This window comes from Nomascus leucogenys, chromosome 2 (genome assembly GCF_006542625.1).
Source record: "Nomascus leucogenys isolate Asia chromosome 2, Asia_NLE_v1, whole genome shotgun sequence".
In the NCBI taxonomy this organism is placed as follows: domain Eukaryota; kingdom Metazoa; phylum Chordata; class Mammalia; order Primates; family Hylobatidae; genus Nomascus; species Nomascus leucogenys.
The window spans coordinates 85,951,330-85,962,126 of NC_044382.1; the positions used below are offsets into that span (position 1 = coordinate 85,951,330).

The 10,797-nt window shown below is 40.0% G+C and overlaps 1 long non-coding RNA gene across 1 annotated transcript in view; it reads left to right on the plus strand.

Annotated features, from left to right (window-relative positions):
- The window catches only part of LOC115831541, a 58,065-nt gene extending 52,966 nt beyond the window's left edge, over positions 1 to 5,099 (plus strand). The window contains exon 5 of the long non-coding RNA XR_004027053.1: positions 4,401 to 5,099. This is a non-coding gene — a long non-coding RNA (uncharacterized LOC115831541). The remainder of the gene's footprint in view (positions 1 to 4,400) is intronic.
- Positions 5,100 to 10,797: the final 5,698 nt, after the last annotated feature.

Sequence of the window (10,797 nt, forward strand, 5' to 3'; positions counted from 1 at the left end):
AGAAAGTTTTGAAATGTAACCTGTTATACGCCAGGGATTTCTTACATGTGTAAATCTTTGTAACAATTAGCTATGTTATAATGGAAATATTTTCACAGATATAATTCTTAATCTATAGCCAATATCAGTCATTAAAACATACTGTTCAGTCTTGGGGCCCATAAGTGGAAGATGTTATGGAGAAATTGGAAAGGAGCCAGGGGAGACAAAGTAACTGATGAAAGGTTTTGAAAAATAGCCCTTTAGGGAAATGTCTACATTCATTCAGAGGAGAGAGGTGTGAGTATCAGTCTTCAAACTATAAAACCATGTTACATTATTGACATCAAGTCTTTTTTCTTCTTGTCCACAGAGGGCAATATTAGAGGAAATGAGTTTAAACTGCAGCAGAGAGGATTTAGGCCAGTCAGGTGTCCCCAGCTTGAAGATGAGAGGTGCATTCTCAAGCTCCCAAGCCTCAATCTCATAAGGGAGTGGTCCTTCTTGAGGGATTTTTTTTTTTTTTTTTTTTTTTTTTAGCGCTCTGATCAGTGGCAGGCCAAGTTCACACAGCCCTGGTCTGCTTGAAGTTGTTTGCATACATCAGTATTTGGGAAACTAAGTTCTGTCCAAGAACAGAAAATGTTTCATGGCTACATGGAGGGTAAAGCAAACGTGAAGTTGCCTCATACGAGAAGAATCCAGACATGAGAAATCTCAGCCTTTGGTCCATTATTTTGTAAATCTGCTCAAAAGAGCATGGATTCACAAGAGAAGTATCCAGGAGGAGGGTGGTGTCAGCCCCACTGCTCTGTGGGGCAGTAGGACCACATCTCAGGCACTGGGTCGAGGTCTTGGCAGTCAGGATATCTCCAGGGGCTTCCAAAAGGCCCTATTATTTGAGAAATTGGAGTGCCTCCAGAGGGGAGCAATGGGGACAGAAGAATCTGGAAACTGGGTCAAAGAAGGAGCAGTTGAATGAACAACGTGTGTTGGCCTGAAGAAGATAAGTTGCAGCGGGGACAAGAAGCTGTTTTCAAAGATTTGAAGTGCTGTCAGGTGGAAGAGCAGTGAAAATTGTGTGGCTCCAAGCGGTAAATATAGGACCAATGAGTACGGGTCACAGGGACGGTTTCCACTGAAAAGAAGGAAGCATTTTATAATCATTAAAGATGTTCAAAGTAGATGGTGGTACTTGGTTATATAGGAAATGTTTGTATGAAGACTAGATATATATCTATATCTATATATATCTATATCTATATCTATCTATCTATATATATCTATATCTATATCTATCTATCTCTCTCTCTCTCTCTATATATATATATATAAATGTTGGAGGAAGAATTTTTGAGCTTTTTTTTTTTTTGTCTCACCAAGCAAATGAAACTTTTTGGAGCGAGATGACCTAGCAAAAGATTTTTTCTCTTGGTGATCAGGAAAGGCAGTCTTTGCAGACCGGACCACTAGAGGGAGTCAGGGCAGCAGCGTTGCAAGGCCGCCGTCCATTCTCTTCACCGAAGCAGCAACTGATACCCAGGCCTGGCTCTCAGGTTCTAAGTTCCCCTGATTTCAATATCACCCCCATGAATCTTTCTGGAATGTTTACATCTGATTAAATTCTTCAATGTCTGAGAGGCCTCTGTGTGTAGAGAGGCACAATCACTGCTATTTGTAGTCTGCTTACATCTTTATTAATTATATAATAAACAGTATTCTCTAAAAACTCAAATACTCCCTAAATGACTAAAAATAAAAACTTATACATTTAACAAATGTGACATTTTCCAAATATTTAAATATTAGTTTATAAACTAATTGATTATCCTAAATATATGTAATATATAGTATATAATATATATACTTCTAAAATCACAAATATCCTGTATCTAAGTCTTTTAAATGCTACAAATGCCTTAAAAGCAGAAACACACAAATGAATCATCACAATGATACATATAAAAAGTGATACATATACAAAGTGATGAAATATAGCTAAAAAGATTTCCAAGCAAAGTGTTGAAGATACCACCTGGTTTCTTCTTGGTGCTTGTAGTAAAATTCAAGAGGAGAGCGATAAATCGAGGGAAGAACTGTTAAACAAAAAGGAATCAAGGATGATTCTGAAAATTCTCAGTCTCTCCAGATGGCAAGAGATGTTAAAATTAAGAAATCACTTTTGAGCATGTGGCATACAGATAAGTCCTGGCCTAGAGAAAAAGCTAAGTTGTGATTGTACAAGCTTTTGTTAAAATCTCAGGAAGATTAAGGGATCAGAGTAGTATTCAGTCATACAAAGGGCCCTCTCCAGAGATTAATGGTGTATCTCACAGAACCCCTCAAATAATAGGGCCTTTTGGAAGCTTAATTGAGTTGTCTTTCAACCATCTCAGCAGGAACTCAAGATAGAAGAGGGCCTAGCTCAAAAAGAACCTTGGATGTGGCCTTTGTGTAAAGGGAAATTTACTGGAAACCCACAAAGTATTTAAGAAAAGTATTTCAGCAAAAACACTGCCAACTTAAACTGAAAGGGACAGAAAGAGTACAGAATGAAAGGAGGCTGTTAGATCTCCAAAATTCTACTGGCAGGAAGCAGAATGATAAAACTACTCAGCTGCAAACATGTGCTACTTTTCATGAAAAAAGGAAAGATGACTCAGAGGGTGGAACCAAGAGCTATGGTGAATTATTCCCAGCCCTTGAAATCTAATCAAAGAATTCTGACTGAAGTTTGCTAGGCTGGATTTTAAAACTACTTTGGACTGTAACTCCTTTTTATCTTCCATTGCCCACCTCTCCTTCTCTTTTTAACTAGAAATGTCTATAACTATTTTACTATATTCAATCCTTCATTGTGCATTAGGAGCAAGATGATTTGTCTTTAGTTTTATAGATTGAGAGGAACTACGCTCAAGGAGCCTCATGCATACCTGGACCTGATTTAAATGATGAGATGCTGGACTTCAAGCAGATGCTGTAATGATATGAGGTTCTCAGGGACCTTGGGAAATAATAAATATATTTTGCGTGTGACAGGGACACAAATCATTGGAGGCCAAAAGGGTGAACTGAGGACAGATGCTAGGGTAGCTCCCACAATCCCCACCTCCTGGTTTCACCCTTGTGGGATCTCTCCATGAGTGTGGATGGAATCTGTGATTTGCTTCTAACCAGTAGAATTTGGCAAAAAATGATGAGATATATGTGATTATGTTTACGTGATTATATTATATAAGATTCTGAGTACATTGAGCTGCATAGAGAGAGCATGGGGGCAAGTGAGAGCCAGGTGGGCACTGGACAACTCTGTGCCTCACTGAGGAAAAATAACTAAACATGGGCAAAAGAGATCCATGGAACCTGAGAGGCAAAGTGTTATTATATGCATTCTTTGGCAAACTTGTCAGGAGGCGCATAAGAAGAAGCACCCAGATGGTTCAGTCAACTTCTCAGTTTTCTAGGAAGTGCTCAGAGAGGTGCAAGACCATGTCTGCTAAAGAGAAAGGGAAATTTGTAGACATGGCAAAGGCAAACAAGGCTCGTTATGAAAGACAAATGAAAACCTATATCCCTCCTAAAGATCCCCTTTAGGACAAAAAAGTAGTTCAAGGATCCCAATGCACCCAAGAGGCATTCTTTTGCTGTTTTCTTGTTCTGTTCTGAGTATTGCCTGAAAATCAAAGGAGAACATCCTGGCCTATCCACTGGTGAGTTGTAAAGAAATTGGAAGAGATGTGGAAGGGCACTGGCTCAGATGATAAGCAGCCTTATGAAAAGAAGGCTGTGAAGCTGAAGGAAAAATATGAAAAGGATATTGCTGCATACTGAGCTAAAGGAAAGCCTGATGCAGCAAAAAAGGGAGTTGTCAAGGCTGAAAAAAGCAAAAAAAGGAAGAAGAGGAAGATGAAGATGATGATGATGATAATGAGTAAGTTGGTTCTAGCACAGTTTTTTTTCTTGTCTAGAAAGCATTTAAACCCCCTGTTTACAACTCCTTTTAAAGAAAGACATTGAGATGTAAGGCTGTGTAACATTTGTTTTTAAACTGCACAGTGTCTTTTTTTGTATAGTTAACACACTACTGAATGTGGCTTTAGATAGCCCTGTCCTGGTGTATTTTCAATAGGCACTAACCTTGCCTGATACAGTATGGGGGTTGTAAATTGGCAAGGAAATTTAAAGCAAGTTCTTCTTAGTGCACAGCACAAATTAGTTATACATGGGGATGGTAGATTTTTTACTTTCACTTGTCTCTGATGCAGCTTATATGGAATAATTGTTGTTTTGTTAACTGAATACCACTCTGTAATTGCAAAAAAAAAAGTGGCAGCTGTTTTGTTGACATTCTGAATTCTGAATGCTTCTAAGTGAATACGATTTTTTTATTAGTAAAAAAATGTTCTAATCCATCTTTCCAGGAGATTCTCTCTCCCTTGCTGGCTTTGAAAAAGCAAGTTGCCATGTGAAGAGAGCCATATAGCATAGGAGCTGAAGGCAGCCTCCAACTGACAGCAAGAAAATGAGGTCCTCAATCTGACAACCTGCAAGAAACTGAATGCTCTAAAAGCACATGAGCTTGGGAGCAGATCTGACCCCAGCCAAATCTCTGAAGTCCACAGGCGGGAAATGAAGATCAGAAAAAGGCTATTGTCTCATGAATATGAGCCAGACTCCACAAAAGCTGGAGTCCTTCGTTATGGAGCTAAACACATACACCTGGCTTAGGAGTCAGAAAAACTGAAAGAGAATTCAGGGAAGTAGAGAAATTGCAAGCCCAGATGCTGCTTCATACCAAAGAAGCAAGTCAGCAGATCAGCCACAATGTGTATCAGTTCCAAAATGACTTACACAGGTACCAAGACAAGACATTATATACACTTATATAGTCAAATACTTTAAAACTGTTAACAAACTTGCTACAATTGTCTCATTTGTCTTTTAACCTTAATATCACAGATCAAGTTTGTAATCTCAAAAGTTCACCCTGGCTGCTGTGTGGAGTATTCTCTTATCTGCTCATATTACATTGTGCTTATTCATTCATCAGTTAATGGAAATTTGGGTTGTTTCCTGATTTTGACTGTCATGAATAATGTTGCTGTAAACATTCATGTACAGTTTTGTGTGGACGTGCTTTTCTTTCTCTTGGGTAGGTTCCTATGAGTGGAATCACTAGATTGTGTGGTAAATGTATGTTTAACTTTTAAAGAAACTGTCAAACTGTTTTCTAACATGAACGGGCCATTTTACATTCTTATCAACAATATATGATGGTTTCAATTTTTCCACATCCTCACCAATATTTGGTATTGTCTCTCTTTTACATCATAACTATTTTAGTGGGGATGTAGTGATATCTTATTGTGGTTTTAATTTGTGTCTCCCTAATGACTAATGATATTGTGCATCTTTCCATATGCTTGTTAGCCATTTATGTACATTATTTAGTGAAATGGCTATTCAAATCTTTTGCCCACTTAAAAATCAAGTTGTTTTTCTTATTATTCAGTTGTAAGAGTTTTTTCTTTATTCTGTGCAAAAGTCCTTTATCAAGTCTATGATTTTTCAATATTTTCTCAGCCTAGAGCTTGTTTTTAAACATTTTTTTCTTAATGATCTTTTGAAGTGCAAAAGTTTAATTTTGATGAAGTCTAATGTATCACTTCTTCCTTTAACTGTCATGATTTTTGTGTCATATCTAAGAACTCTTTACCCAACTCAAAGTTACCAAGGTATTTTCTTCCAGAAGTTTTGTAGTTTTAACTCTTCTATATAGGCCTGTGATCCATTTTTAATTCATTTTTTGCATATGATGTGAGAGAAGGGCCTAAGTTTATATTCGTACATGTGGATGTGCAATAGTTCCAGGATCACTTGCTGAGAAAAGACTATCCTTTCCCCATTGATTTTTTTGGCACCTTTGTCAAAAATCAATTGACCATAAATGCAAGGGTTTATATCTGAACTCTCAGTTCTTCTCCATTCATCTCGAAGGATATGTCTATGCTTACATCAATATCACAGTGTATTCATGTGGCTTTGTAGTAAATTTTGAAATTGGGTGATAGAAGTCTTTCAATTTTGTTCTTAGTTTTCAAAATAGTTTTGGCTATACTTTGCATTTTGATATAAATTTTCGGGTCTGTGTGTGAAGTTTTACAAAAATGCTTGCTGGAATTTTGATATGAATTGTGTTGAATCTATAGATCTATTTAAGGAGGGAATTGCCATCTTGACAAGCTTGAGTCTTCCAATCCATGGACAGGGAATGTCTCCATTTATTTAAATCTTTATTAATTTTTCTTAGTAATGTTTCACAATTTTTAGTGTAAAAGTCTTAAACTTTTATTACATTTATTGCTGTTTATTCTTTTTGATGCTTTGTGAATAGAATTTTTTTAAATTTTTTTTTTGGGCTTGACATTGCTGATATATACAAATACAATAGATTTTTAAAATACTGATCTTAGATCCTGCAGCTTTGCTAAATTCTTCTATTAGTTCTAGATATTTTCTGTATAGATTCCTTGGTGTTTTCTATACACAAGATTATGCCATCTGCAAATAGAAGCAGTTTTAATTCTTCCTTTACTCTCAGTCTGCTTTTAATGAGCTATTATGTCTTCTGTTCTGCATTGGTCAAACCCTCACCTGGATCACAGTATTTATTACTGACCATCACAGTTTCCTTGAGGAAATGAAACAAATTAAAAAGATAGAGTAATTATTACCATAATCCCTACATTCAGACACAATATTTATGAGCATATGGGGTAAATTCTTCCAGACACTCTTGCTAGAGGCTGTGTAGCAGAGCTTATGATGCACTGAGCCATATCCTCCAGCCACCAGATTCCAGTGTAGCTGTGGTGAACGTTGCCTTGCACTTTACCAGTGTCCATATAAGCTCACATCACAGTGTCTTTCTGTTTTGCTTTCTGGAGGTCAGGAAAGCCTGCTGAGCTATATGTAGACCCAACCCATATTTTCAAGGTAATACTCCTTAGTTGATAGAAGCCCTCAGTCGATGGGAATAGGATTTCATGGATTAATGCCCCAGCTCCCCCATCCCGCAGGACATAGAATGTGTGACTATCCAAGATGCTTGCAGCATGGTTTCTCAGAGTTCCCAATGGAATTGAATCCCAGCTGCATACAACTCTAACCCACTCAGTTATTAACTTTTCTCCCTTCCTCTTTCCCTTCACTTCTGTTTCTTAAGACTACTTCCCTCTGGCCGGGCGCGGTGGCTCACCCTTGTAATCCCAGCACTTTGGGAGGCCGAGGCGGGTGGATCACGAGGTCAGGAGATCGACACCACGGTGAAACCCCGTCTCTACTAAAAATACAAAAAAAAAAAAAAAAAATTAGCCGGGCGTGGTGGCGGGCGCCTGTAGTCCCAGCTACTCGGAGAGGCTGAGGCAGGAGAATGGCGTGAACCCGGGAGGCGGAGCTTGCAGTGAGCCGAGATCGCGCCACTGCACTCCAGCCTGGGTGACAGAGCGAGACTCCGTCTCAAAAAATTAAAAAAAAAAAAAAAAAAAAAAAAAGACTACTTCCCTCTAAATGATTTGCACCCAAGTCCTTGTCTCAAGGTCTTCTAGAGAAACCCAAACTAAGGCAGTTTGTCAAGGGACAAACTAGGGTACATCCTTGAAACAGCCATTAGGAGAGTGAGAGGTCCTGCAATGATGTAATATAAAAATAGTGAAAAAAGCTGAGAAAACTAGAAAAAGAGACAACTTATGGAAATAATCATAGTCATCTTTAAATACCTGCAAAGCAATCAGATATAAGAGGACCAGAGGAGACACTGGTTTTAACTGAGCACCTTCTAGGTTATATACTAGCTACTATGCAGTGTGTTTATTCCATTCTTACAGCAACCCAGAGGCAATGAGAACTACCCTTATTTTTCAAATAAGAAAACGGAGGCACAGATGATTAAGGAATTTGCCAAGGTCCAAAGCTAGCAGGTATTGGAACTAGGATTCAAATCCAAGCCTGTCTGCCCCCTAACCTGTGTCTTGCTGCTGTGTGTGTTGCTTTGAAGGGCAAAACAGAGACCAGCAGGTAGACATTCTAAATCCATAGAATTGTGTTTATATGAATGCAGTGTGTGGCAGAGATTGTCTAGATGTTCATTAATGCTGTTTTCTCTGTTCTGTTTCTGGACATATAGGAACACTTCATGTCCTAGCCTCCTTCATAAGTAGATTGGGGCCATGTAACAGGGTTCTGGCAAATGGGAATGTGCAGATGTGATATGTGATGCTCCTGATTCATTCATTCTGTCCCTTTCTCTCTCTCCCTCTCAGCTAGCTGAAAGCAGAGAACCCAGCAGAGGATTCTGGGAAGGTCCTGGGGGATGGCAGAGCCAGCAGAGAGAGGGTATGGATCCACCAGGCATAGGGTGGAACACAGCACTATTGACCACAGTGAACTGGGGCATGGGCAATCAATAAACATATATTAGATTAAGCTACTGAGACTCGGGGATTTTTATACAACTGACATTCCCTAAGAAGCCATGAGCTTCCTGTCTCAGGAGGTGCACAAGCAGTGGTTGAATGTTCAACAGTCAAGAATGTTATAAAAAGAGGTTCCTGGAAGAGTGGACCTGATGGCCAGCAAAAATCATAGCTCACATTTATTGAGTTATTATGGATCAGGCATGTGCACATATTCTTTTATTTAAATCTACAATATGCTTTATCATGCTCATTTTATACATGAGGAACATAAGGCATGGAGAGGTTAGATAACGTGCCTAAGATCATGAAGCAAGCAAGGGGGAGAAAAGATACCCTTCTCACTCCTTCCAGACACCCCACTTCACCACCACTCCCCACTGTCTCTAAAGCAAAAGTTATTTGAAGGCTTGGGGACTGGTTTGGTATTTATCCATGCAGGGCAGTCTGTTTTGTTTTTCTTTTAAAATTTCAGCCTATGCTTAAAAGATTTCACGTAAAAATTCTATTTTCTAGTTTCTCTTGAAAATTAAGAAGATCTGGTAAAACTGGGCTTGAAGACCATTATGGTAACAGGCAGCTGAAGCTGAGGAGAGGGCCCCTTCAGATGGGCATAAGCACAGCTCCCCCTCCCCAACCCCGCCTTTTAGGTTACTATCAGGCTCTGGAAGCTTCTGAATGTGTGAACCCTGAAAGATTCCTTCTAAAGCTAAGTTCTCCCCAGGGGTGAAGCCCAATGCTGGGCATACAATAGGGACTCAATGGATATTTATCAAATGAATGAATACAGGTGGAATTCAGATCCTCTTGGCCTCTCTTTTCTGTGACTGGGGACCACTGAACCTGAGTCCCTAAGTGATAACTCACAACACAAATTTTCTTTTTGTTCCAAGCAGCCAGGACCCAGGTTCTAGGTATCTAAAAATGCTGTGCCTGACTTGAGTTCACAATGGCATTTTTTATCAACTGAAAATGTTTACTTCTATGCAACCAGCCAAAGCTGGGGGTAAGCAGCCCAGCGGGGTGCGTTGATTCTATCTCAGATTACGCTGTGCACAATGGACTCTTTGTAAAGTCCTTATGGCAGGGAGGGGCCAGGCAGGCATCTCCTGCACCCAGCTTTGGAGACTCACTTGCCACAATGCTTAAGAAGGATGGAGCAGTTTTAATCTACCTGGCTTAGAAAAGCCACAGACTGTTGGACTTACATGTGGGTGTATAAGCCCCGCACAGAAGCAGCTTTTTCTCCAGCATTGTTAACAAAGCTCATTTGGAGGAATGCAGGTCTGGGGCATGGCCTGGATGGGCAGCATGACGCACACACCACGTAAGCTCCAGACTCTCACTGATCCCCTTCACAGAGGCTGAGCCTGCCCACCCAACCCTGCCCTCACCCTCACCTCGGCAGCCAGACCTGGGATAGCACTGCTTTTCCTGAGAGGACTGAGTCTTAGCATTGAGGATGGGAAGGGGAATGTAAGGGCTGTTCCAGGAGAGAATCTCCTGCTTATTTGCATGGGGGAAGAAGGGAGCCTTTCCAAGTGCCTACATGTCTGAGTCCCAGTTGTGAGAGAAAATGAATTGCTTAAAGTTACAGTTCTCAACCAGAGGTGATTCCCCTCCCAGGGGATATTTGCAACACTTGGAGGGATTTTTCACGGTAATGACTTGGGAGGGGAATAAGAGAGGTGGTGCTATGGGCATCTGGTGAGCGGAGGACAGGGATGCTGCTGAGCATCCTACAAAGTATCGGACAGCCCCTCATGGCAAAGCATTACTCACCCCAAATGTCAGTGTGCCAAGGCGGAGAAACCGTGGCTTAAAGGAGGGCTTTTATTACCTTTTAAGCTTAAGAATTATAAAAGGCAATTTATTGTTTTATAATTTAAAAAAGGGTTATTTTAAATATGGACAAATATGCTGAACTTCCCAAGTATCACCTTCTTTCATTATTTGTGATAACAGTCTTGGCACATAGCAAGTGCTCCATACCTATTTGTGCAATGAATGAATGTCATACTGTAATAGTGTCTTTTACTTAATTTATTGTAACATGGTCACTTCCTTCATTGAGGCAGTACACAGGTTCTAGGGGGAGGGGTGGGGATAGGTATTGGACAGTTTATTTACTTTTCTGCTTCTGGCTTTAGCACGTGGGCCCCTGACTCCAACTGTACTCTTTTTTTTTTTTTTTTTTTTTTTTTGAGACAGAGTCTTACTCTGTCACCCAGGCTGGAGTGCAGTGGTGTGATCTCAGCTCACTGCAACCTCCGCCTCCCAGATTCAAGTGATTCTCCTGCCTCAGCCTCCGGAGTAGCTGGGATTACAGGTGCCTGCCACCATG